We start from the raw sequence: 11,386 nt of genomic DNA on the forward strand, positions 1-11,386 counted from the left end.
TCCCTGTAATTGCAAAAGGTTTTGATTTAATCCTAATGACAAACAGAAACGGTATTTAAACCCTTGGAAATTTTATTGCACTGGAAAAACTGTTTACTCATCTACTCAAAATCAAAAAGCCTTTTGCTACTTAGTAAGTACGAATGACAATAAATAAATAAATAAATAAATAAATAAATAAATAAATGTATACATGGTGCATATTAAAAGACATATTAATGAAACTCAGTCATCTACTGGTTTATTTTATAGGCCTTGATAGTATCAGGTCTACTTTTAGGTAACACTATGATAACGTGTAAGGAAGAAACCACACAAAGCCACAATGCCACAAAGCCATAGTTATTGACACCTGTGGTAATGGTATGAGTATCTTGGAAATGTTTTTGCACTCAGTTTCTACAGTAATACAGTTCCTGCTCTCAGTAAGGTACAGTCTCATATATAGTTCAGAACAGTAATGGAAAAGTAGCTTTGTAGATTGGGCAGAGTTCTGTGCTGCTATCGAAAAATATCAACATACATTGCTCTTTCATATGTTCTGCATGTGCAAATTCATATTGCAATGGCAGCTTCTATACAGCCATATCATGAGCACTGCCTCAGTACATTTTTCTTTCCTCTGCAGAAAGAACATGCCCCTGCATAAAACCTGCTCTGGTCAACTTCTATCATAATTTACATTGTCTCAATATTGTCTCGTAGCATCCAGCGTGATGACAGCTACTTCAGCAGTAACCTTATTTCAGTCTGTCTGTAAATATGTTAACTTGTGTTATTTTTGTGTCAGGATTCATTTTGGTATTTATTGTCATATTTCTAACATTTCATCTTTTTGTTTTATCCCTGTTTCTGTTGTGCTCAATATTTCTTTCCTTGTAATGCCAGAAAGAATAATAGTGAATACACTCTTCGTTCTTTCAGATAATTAAAGATTGCAAGTAAAAAAAAAAAAAAAAAAAAAAAAAGCAAAACAAACAAACAAACAAACAAAAAATCACAGAGGTTTCTTGTTTCTTCTAGTGAAAGTCTTCCAGGAAATTCATTTTCACAATTCTTCATCAGCCTTTGTTTATATTTCTTCAGAAAGTATTAAGTCGAATGAAAGTACTTAAGAATTGTTATCTAAGTAAATATCAGATATTTTGCAACATTTACTCCCTATAGGTCATATCTGCCTACTCATGACAATCATACTATAATGTAAAAATTATCGTATTTTATCAGCGGAAGATGTAATAGTAACAAAATGTAAGCACATCAAGTACATGTTCTGATTTTAAATATTGCACTGTAAATTTATCTAGTTACATAAAGATATAATAAAGTTACAATATTTTTATTGACATATGCAGCGCTATTACTGCCACAAAAAGAATTCTTTTCAGCTTGGATGCTTTTAATCTGCTGATGAATTTTCCAGATTGTGCAAACAATGCATTCTTACACATTTATTTGCAGTTTTGTAATCTAAAGACATAAATCACTACAAACATGCACACAAACATGTAGAGATACACACAAATGTTGGAATGTGCTTGAAAGTGTTTTCTACAGCCACACATGTGAATGCATGCACAAATTTAGATATAATGTATTTGTTTTTAATGAATATTACTGCTTTGTTTGTATACCACACATAGTTGGACATTTAAGAAATTTTGCTCACTTCTACATCTGCATGCAGACTGTGATTAAGCTGCTATTTTCACACATTTTATGTTGTGTTCCAGCAGGAAGTTGCACTAATTCCCAGTATTGCTACTCAAAATCTATCTTGTTATCTTTCTTGTATGCACAACACACAATTGTGAATACAAACTTCAACTGCATAAACTTTCCCTAGTTCTTAGCGCTGTTGAATTTCAAAACAATTTCATTATGCCTTTAGAAAAATAATACAAGTCACTAAATTCCCCCCTAATTTATAAGCCTTTTGAGATTATATGCAATTATATGAGGAAAAAAACCCTCTGATCAAGTTCATTATCAATTATGGAGTTTATCTCAGTGGAAGGAAAGGGTTTTATTTCAAGATAAATAAAAAAAGAAAATCTTGTGCCACACAGGGCTGGCCTTCCTTCTAATTATTCTACAAGACTACAGACAGTAAGGTTAAAAGATGAAGAGAGTTCCCAGCAGAGCAAATGCATCTTCATTTCTAATTGCCATATACCATTAGAACTAAATGATGTGAATCCAAGAATAACGTGGATTTCTTTAGGTAGATATGTAGTCTATGGAGGAGCATTCAGTAATACTCTATAGAGACCAAATTAGCATTGCTTGAGAGTTTCAGGCCCTGAAAATTCAAACTTATTTTGTATACTAAACACACAATGCATATTAAAACCTACTAGTCCTATTAGCATGATATGTGTGCAGAAATACATAAGTACAACAGAGAGCAGAGGAAAGGGTACAGTTGTATAAATAAATGAACTCAGAAGCTGATAGGCAAGTGATGCTAGTAGTTTCAATCACATAGGCATAGAGAGTTTTATTTGAAGTGACAAATTATTTATAGGATGAAATTGATAATAAAACATGAAAGCATAAATATTACTAATGTAAGTAATTTCTGGAGTATCTATTACAAATAAAAATTCACATTATTGAATAGCAGTACTTACATATATTAATTACATAAAATATCACAATTCTCAAATTATTTGCTGCATGATTTTGAATTACACTAGCCGTAGCTTAAATAATTAATGTAGAATTTTAATGAATGCTAATTACATCATATTACAATCATGATAAGTGACAAGTACACTTAACAGGTGAGATTTGAGATTCTTAGAGGCAGGAGAAAAACAGAAAATACTTTGTGTCATAAAATAAGTGCTGATCTCTAGCTACCTCATCTCTAAATATCTCCACCTTTCACTATTGCTTATCACAGAATCATAGAATCACCCAGGTTGGAAGGGACCTCGAGGATCATGTAGTTCCAACCCCCCTGCCTAGCAGGGCCACCAAACATACACATTCAGATCAGGTTGCCCAGGACCCCGTCCAACCTGGCCTTGAACACGTCCAAGGACGGGGCATCCACAACCTCCCTGGGCAGCCCGTTCCAGGGCCTAACCACTCTCCTTGTAAAGAACTTCCCCCTGACATCCAACCTAAATCTTCCCTCCCTCAACTTGGATCCATATCTTAGATGGCTTATCTTAGACGGCTTCCACTTATCCAGTGATTTACTCAGTTTTGCACAAGACGAAAACTCTAGTTGACAGCAGAATATCCAGTAAGTTGAGTCCAGTAAGTATTTGTGTTAAGAAAACTTTGGAGTCAAGAAATGTAATATTATCTTCTTTTAACAAGAATCACAGAATCACAGAATCACAAGGTTGGAAAGGACCAATAAGATCTTCTAGTCCAGCCATCCTCCCATTACCACTGCTACCACAAGCACTAAACCACATCTCGCAGTTCCTCATCCAGATGCCTCTTGAGCACTGCCAGGGACGGCAACTCCACCACCTGCCTGGGCAGCCATTCCAGTGCCTGACCACTCTCTGAGAGAAAAAGATCTTCCTTATGTCTAACCTAACCCTCCTCTGGTACAACTTGTGGCCATTTCCTTGGGTTCTGTTTGTTGCCTGGGAGCAGAGGCCAAACCCCTCCTCATCACAACCTCCCTTCAGGAAGTTGTAGTTGCAATGAGGTCTCCCGTGAGCCTCCTCTTCTCCACAGTAAACAATCCCAGCTTCCTCAGCCACTCCTCATAAGACTTGTGCTCCAGACCCCTCACCAGTTTCATTGCCTTTCTCTGGACATGTTCCAGAGCCTCAAAGATGATATAGCATGACCATGGAATCCAAATGTGGGTGATCCAAATGGAGCAGTGAGAGAGAGTATCAGAGAAAACTAAATCACTGTTCATTTGTGGAGTCTCTTCCATATAGTATGCAAAGAGTCTCTGTTCTTTAGCCAACTGTCGTTAATTCTATAAATTAAAAAAAGTTGAGAAAGTCAGGCAATAGCCCTGAAATTGGAGTTGAGGTGTGAAAGACACACATTCACACATTATCAACATAGAATAAATAGGAAGAAGAGTTAGCAAAGAGAGGTTAATAACAGTTTATTTTACTATTTGAAGAATAAGTCTATTTGTTATATTTAAATATATATTTACTTTTCAGATTCTTATTCAATATCTTCTCAAAAATCAAGCCAAATAATCGGAGGAAATGCAGAGAACAGGAATGAACATGAGCAAATACTTAGTAGTGATGATGTCTAACCACAGAGTAGTACTTACACTTGAGTAGTCCTTACACAGAGTTAAGTTTGAAAGTTATTTTATAAATGTAAAATACTTTAAAATCTTGGTGTATGTATTTAATTCCTAACTACTTACCTATCCTGCATTATACATACCAAAACAAAGATCGGAATTAACTTGCACATTAATAATTTACTAATGGTGATTTACCAGTCTGTTAATGTAGACCCAATCCAGGTACTGTTAAAGTAAGAACGAAAACCTAATTATTTTAATGGATCCCACTTCCCAGGTAATAAGGAGAACTTTCACCTATTTAAACTCATAAAATACATTTTCATGGGTAGCAAAAATTTCTAAACAACATTCTGTCAGTAAAATGAAGATTTCATAATTAATTCCCATTTTCTTATTTGCATCATTCCCTCCTTTATGTTATAGGGTTTGGAGGATTTCTTACTGAGACAATTCTATATATCAGCCTGGGAAAAGTCTGATAAGCTTCAACAGATCTACAATTTTCTTATCATTTTTGCTGAGCTACTGAAATGAAGTAACTCGCAAAAGCTAAACATCAAGGTGAGTTAAGGACTGTTCAGACAGGACAGGAGAAAAATGAGATAGAGAACTCTCTCTTTTTTATGATCTGCCAAGTTCTCTCCAGCTAAAGAAAACACTTCTGTAGGCACACTTTACTGCTACTAATGCTCTGATGCAAGAGCTGGATGAAGTGTTCTTGTTCTGTCTTTCTATCCTGTCAGTGGTGTTGATTCAGAGACTTGTGCCCATGCTGTGGATTAGATCTGGTAAGAAAAATTTATGATTAGCAATGATAAATCTGATATGCATTCTTTAGCTGGTATACATATACATAAATACCACAACATAAATGACATGGCCATTTGGTACAAACAAATGTTTCCAGATTTACTAAATACATGAGTGATACAAGCAGACATTTTGTCCATCCTTCTGCAGGCAGCAGTAAACCAACATACAAACATGAACGAAAAATAGCCAGTTAATTCAACAGCAATGCAATCATGAAATCATCTGTGCCTCACAGATGGATATGAAGGTACATAAACCTAAAATAAACAGTGGAAGAAACATGGATTAAATGTTTTTTACTTATACAGTGAATTTGACTAACTGGACAGCAGTACAGATTTAACACAGAGAAAGCACAATATTGGAGAATTGGAGAAAGCTAAAGTTCTGCAGAAGAGGGAAAGAAATATTCTGGTTTAATGTGGTTACATGTCATTGTAGTTTGTACTTATCTGTTTTTCTAGGTCTAAGTTTCCTTGCAGCCATCTCCAGGTTCTTATTATTGCTTCTTCTCTGTCCTGACTTCCATGCAGGATTTACCATCACTCAGACATTTTGGCACTCCTGCAGCCAAGATACATTCAGAGTTCTCTGTCTTAGGAAATATTTTGTTTTAAAACCCATTAACTTAACCTTTCTCACTTGCTATTTTGACATGATCAGTTTTGCTGAGAAACTTAAAGGAGTGAAAATTGCTTGTGTGGTGCAATGGAATAGTCATCTGGGGAAGTAATCCTTTCATCTATTTGCAAAACACACATCTGCATGCATGCTTTTGGATTAACGCAGAAGCAGTAGTGGCTACTGTTCTACAAAAGCAACTCTGTAACTCTGTTTTGGTACGTGTTTGAAGCAAGGAACATTATTCCTCCCTGGCAATCCTGAGTGATTTTATTTGGACTGAAAACCAGCAAACTGGGTACCAAGGTTTTTAGATTCATGAATGCTGAGTAAAAACACTGCTGTGGTTGCTATCTAAACTGACAAGCAACTGAAACGTACCAATATATACCAGTGCAGATATTCATCGATGCAGCAGATGGAAAAGAGAGTGGCAATTTTTATCCAGAGTAAGAAAGGATGGATTAACATAAAAAGCCTGGTTTACTCTGCTGGAAGGCTGAAATTCTATGCTTCTGTGGTTGTACAGTGCAGGGTTCTTTGTTTATTTATTTATTTATTTATTTATTTATTTATTGTCATAAAACCATAAGGCTGAAAGAGACCTCAGGATTTTTAGTTCAGCTCCATTTCAGGTAAACTTATCTGTACCTAGATTGCATTTACCTAATCAGGAATTCTAGAACTCACTAGATGGAAATTCCCTGAAATCTCCACAGTGTTTTCTGATTTGATCATTCCTTATTGTTAGGAAAGAGGAGATAACTTTGGGAGAAAAAGGGAGGAGAGAGAAAATCATAGAATCATAGTATAATTTGAGTTGGAAGGGACCTTTAAAGATCATCTAGTCTAACTCCCCTGCAATGAACAGGGACACCTACAACTAGATTTGGTTGCTCAGAGCCTGACCTTGAATGTCACCTGGGATGGGCAACCACTGCCTATTGGGGCAACATGTGCCAGTTCCTCATCACACTCATTGTAAAGGACTTTTTCCTTAGATCCAACCTAAATCTACCTTTTGTAAGTTTGAAACCATATCCCCTTGTCCTTATCACCACAGACTCTGCAAAGAATCTGTCCTACTCCTTCCTGTAGCTCCCCTTGAGATACCGAAAGGCCGCTATCGGGTTACTTTGGAGCCTTCTCTTCTCCAGGCTGAACAGCCCCAGAACTCTCAGCCTGTCTTTTTAGGATAGGTATTCTATCTCTTGGGCCATTTTTTGTGGCCTTCCTCTGGTTGTGCTCCAACATATCTATGTCTCTCTTGTATTGAGGACTCCACTGGACCCAGTACTCCTGATGAAGCCTCACCAGCACAAAGTAGAGGGGCAGGATCACCTCCCTTGACCTGCTGGCCATGCTTCTTTTGATGCAGTCTAGAACACAGTTAGCTTTCTGGGCTGCAAAGGCTCACTGCTAGTGCATGTCCAGCTTGCCCTACATCAGTACCCCCAGGTCCTTTTCAGCAGGGCTGTGTTCAATTTTTTCATCCCTCAGCTTTGATTGGTGGTGGAGCTTGCCTGGACACAGAGGCACGATCTTGCATTTGGATTTATTGAATCTCATGAGGTTCACCTGGACCCACTGCTCAGGCCTATCTAGGTCTCTCTGAATGGCATCCCATCCCTCTAGTGTGTTAGCCTCACCCCATATCTTGGTAAACTTGCAGACTTTCAGCAAACTTGCTGAGAGTTCACTCAAGCTCACTGTTGATGTCATAGATCAAGGTATAAGAGTATCAGTCAACACTGATCCCCAGGGGATACCACTCATGAACGGTCTCCAGCCAGACACAGAGCCACTGACTACCACTCTCTGGGTTCAGTCCTACATCCAGTTCTTCATCCATCGAACAGTTCACTCATCAAATCCATATTTTTCCAATTTGGACAGAAGAATATTGTGGAGTACCTTGTCAAAGGCCTTAACTGAAGTCCAGATTGATGACATTAGTATCTCTTCCTTGTCCATTGAGACAATTACATCATCATTGAAGGCCACAAGATTGGTTGAGCAGGATTTGCCCTTGGTGAAGCCATGTTGGTTCTCCCACATCACCTCGTTGTCTTCCATGTGCTTTAGCATAGATTTTGGGAGTATCTACTCCATGATCTTTCCTGGCACAGAGGTGAGACTGATAGGATGGTAGTTTCTGGGGACATTGTTTTTATCCTTCTGAAAAATGGGTGTGATGTTGCCTTTTTTCCAGTCACCAGAGACTTCACTTGACTGCCATGACTTTTCAAATATCATCGGGAGTGACTTGGCAACTACATCAGCCAGCTCCCTCAGGAAACTGGGATGCATCTCATTGGGACTCATAGATTTGTGGATGTTCATATTCCTCAGGTGGTCACAAACCTGCTCTTTGTTTACAGCTGGAGGGACATTCCTTGTCCAATCCCTTCCTACCAAACCAATTGTTTGAGGGCTGTGTGATGAGCTGTTATCAGAGAAGACCAAGGCAAAAAAAAGTAGTTGAGTACCTCAGCCTTCTCGTCTGTTGTTACCTGTGCTAATTTTAGCTCTTCTTTGTCACTTTGCCAAGAGATTGAGGACAACTAGAAAGAAAGGTTTTATTTCACTCGTGTTTTCACTCATTCAACTGTTGTCATTAAATCTTTGATAATGATAAAGTGATAAATCAAATAGTGGCTTAGCTACAGGTGTTAGGCTATATAGGAGAAGTTTCTGTCCAATTTATAAATGTAATTCAGATATTTAATTATTTTTCTTTTCTGTAGAAATCTAATAAATCTTCCTTTTGTTCACTCAGAAATTAACAGAATTTCAGCTTCAAAAGCAATGTTCTTTCATGATGTTCAGAGAAAAGTTTGTGGCCTCAAATGTGGCAGAATAGTACATTTAAATCTAAAGATATAAAAATTAGCAATATTTGTAACTACACCAAAATCTCATTATTTCAAAGATCTTACTAATATTTAGAAATTTGTTTTAGATGAAAAGAATTATATTATCATGTTTTATCAAACAACTGACCATAGCATTCATCTTGAGTATGATTCAACTGGATTCATTGAGCTTCTCATATCATATCCTCATGAATCAAGGTCAATTAATGTACCTTTCCTCTATCCTCCACCAAAGCAGTAATCAAGAGACTGAAAAGAATTTGAATTTATTTTTCATCAGAGATGATTACTGAGCCCCATATAAATTTTTCTTCATTTACATGGGGTTTTTTCTATTTGCTTGTAATTTCTTCAACATTCAGACTCCAATTTCAATTAAAAATCATGCAAGTAATTGCATACTTTAAAAAAATCCACAAGTTGTTTTATTTGCTTCAATATGACAAAACTAAATTTTAAAGCTTAAGGAATGAGAAATGAAAATATTATTCTCTAGATAATTATATTAAAAATAAAAATCTCAGAAGTTAGATACAACAATTAAAATAATAACTAAACAAAATCTTAAACAGCAGAGCCCATGATCTTTAATTACAATTCACTAAAATTTCCCGACAGGCAGTGCAGATGTCTACAGTAAACGTATTTGGGCATAAAACCAGAAAGAAATGTAGATAGGTCTTTTTTTTTTTTTTTTTTTTTTTTCCCAAATTTTAGTCAGTTGAGTCTAAGAAGGTGCTACTTTGCCTGCATTCAAAAAATATATATATATATGGAAAATAACGAGTAATTTTGGCAATAAGTCATTATAGCAGCAGGAAATAACACACCAGATGTTAAGTGTTCCAAGTTCTATAATCTTTAGCAAAAATAGTCTCTGATATTGTTCTATATTCGCAGAGTACATATTAGTATTTTTCAGATTATGTCTTACAGTTTTGTGACTTTTGCCAAATGCACTTCCTTCTTTCACAGCTCATAGTGCACATGAAGCATTATAAATATGAGACTCCCAAAGCCTTTTGTGCTTTTAGTATGTCATTTATTTATTAGCTGAAAAAGGATCATCTTCATATTCTACTTTCTGGGGTAATATTTTTTGACAATACTTCTTTCTTAATGCATGAAAAGCAAATGTGGCCTAGTTCCAGACCCTGGAATTTAGTGAGACAGTCTGATGAATGGAAGACTTCCTTTTAGTCAGGGAAGAGGCAGTCCGAGAGTACCTCGGCAGTACAAAAAAGATAGGAATCTCTTGGAAAGAGTCCAGCAGAGTGCCACAAAGATGGTGAAGGTCCTGGAGCATCTCCCCTATGAAGAAAGGCTGAGTGAACTGGGTCTGTTCAGCCTTGAGAAAAGAAGACTGAGAGGGGACCTGATCCAGGTCTGTAAATATCTAAGATGTGGGGGGCAGAGTGTCAAGGCCGGACTCTTTTCAGCAGTGTGTGGAGACAGGACAAGGGGAAATGGCCGGAAACTGCAGCATAGGAAGTTCTGCACAAATGTGTGCAAGAACTTCTTTACAGTGAGGTGACGGAGCACTGGAACAGGCTGCCCAGGGAGGTGGTGGAGTCTCCTTCTCTGGAGATGTTCAAGACCTGCCTGGATGCCTACCTGTGCGACCTACTGTAGGGAACCTGCTTTGGCAGAGGGGTTGGACTCGATGATCTCTGGAGGTCCCTTCCAACCTCTACCGTTCTGTAATTCTGTGGTTCTGTGATTCCCCAGAAGCATTGCAGAAATGTATGGTTTAATTATTTTATCTTAAATAAAACTAAGTGGGGAAAAAAAGAGACAAAATATCATTTTGAAATTTGATCAAATGCTACATTTTGAATTAAAACAAACCTCACACTTGAAATAAAACAATTTGAGGATGCTGTTCACTGTCTGCATGGTTTTTGCTTTGTTATAGAAGAAAGAAATAATTTAATTTTGCATTAGAAACAACATTGCCAGCAGGTCAAGGGAGATAAACTTTCCCTCTGCTCAGCACTGGTAGGGCCACTCCAGAAGTGCTGAACTCAGTTCTGGATCCCCCTATTTAACAGATACACAGGACTATTGTAGAAAATCTAGTGGAAGGCCATGATGATGATGAAGGGACAGGCGCACCTCTCCTATGAGGAGAAGCTGAGAGATCTGGGAGTATTCAAACTGGAGGAGAAAGCTCAGAGGGTCTTATCAATTTGTATAAATACATGACGGGAGGGTGCAAAGAAGATAGAGCCAAGCTCTTTTCAGTGATGACCTGTACCAGGGCAAGAGGCAATGAGCACAAACTGGAATGAAGGAGATTAACTTTGAAGATCAGGAAGCACTTCTGTCTGTGTGGATGGAGAGCACTAGCATGGGCTGCCTAAGTAGAAGGAGCTCTCTATGCTGGAGATACTCAAAAGTCATCTTGAGCAACCTGCTCTAGGTGCCTCTACTGGAGCAGAGGCATTAGAGTAGGGGGACTCCAGAAGTCCCTTCCATCCTCAACTATTTTATGCTTCTATGATTCTCTTATTTTTTTTTTATATCTTAGGCTACAATCTTGAGGTAAAACAATAAATCAATAAGAGATGAAAATTGGCTTCTTGGAGTAGCATTGTGTTAGGACAAAAACTGATTTTCGAGTTCAACAACCAGTTTTGATTGGTCAATCACCCTGTTAAGTCATGTTATCAAGCATGTAACTTATATTATTTCCAGAGCTTAGATTTAAAAATGAAAAAAATCAGACCATTATATGACAAATATATTTAACATAGAAATCAAAATTTCTCAAGGCCAATAGTGCAGAGGAATGGAAAACTGCATCATCAAAGACCAGCAG

Source organism: Tympanuchus pallidicinctus, unplaced genomic scaffold (assembly GCF_026119805.1).
Source record: "Tympanuchus pallidicinctus isolate F22 unplaced genomic scaffold, pur_lepc_1.0 scaffold8, whole genome shotgun sequence".
NCBI classification, from domain to species: Eukaryota; Metazoa; Chordata; class Aves; order Galliformes; family Phasianidae; genus Tympanuchus; species Tympanuchus pallidicinctus.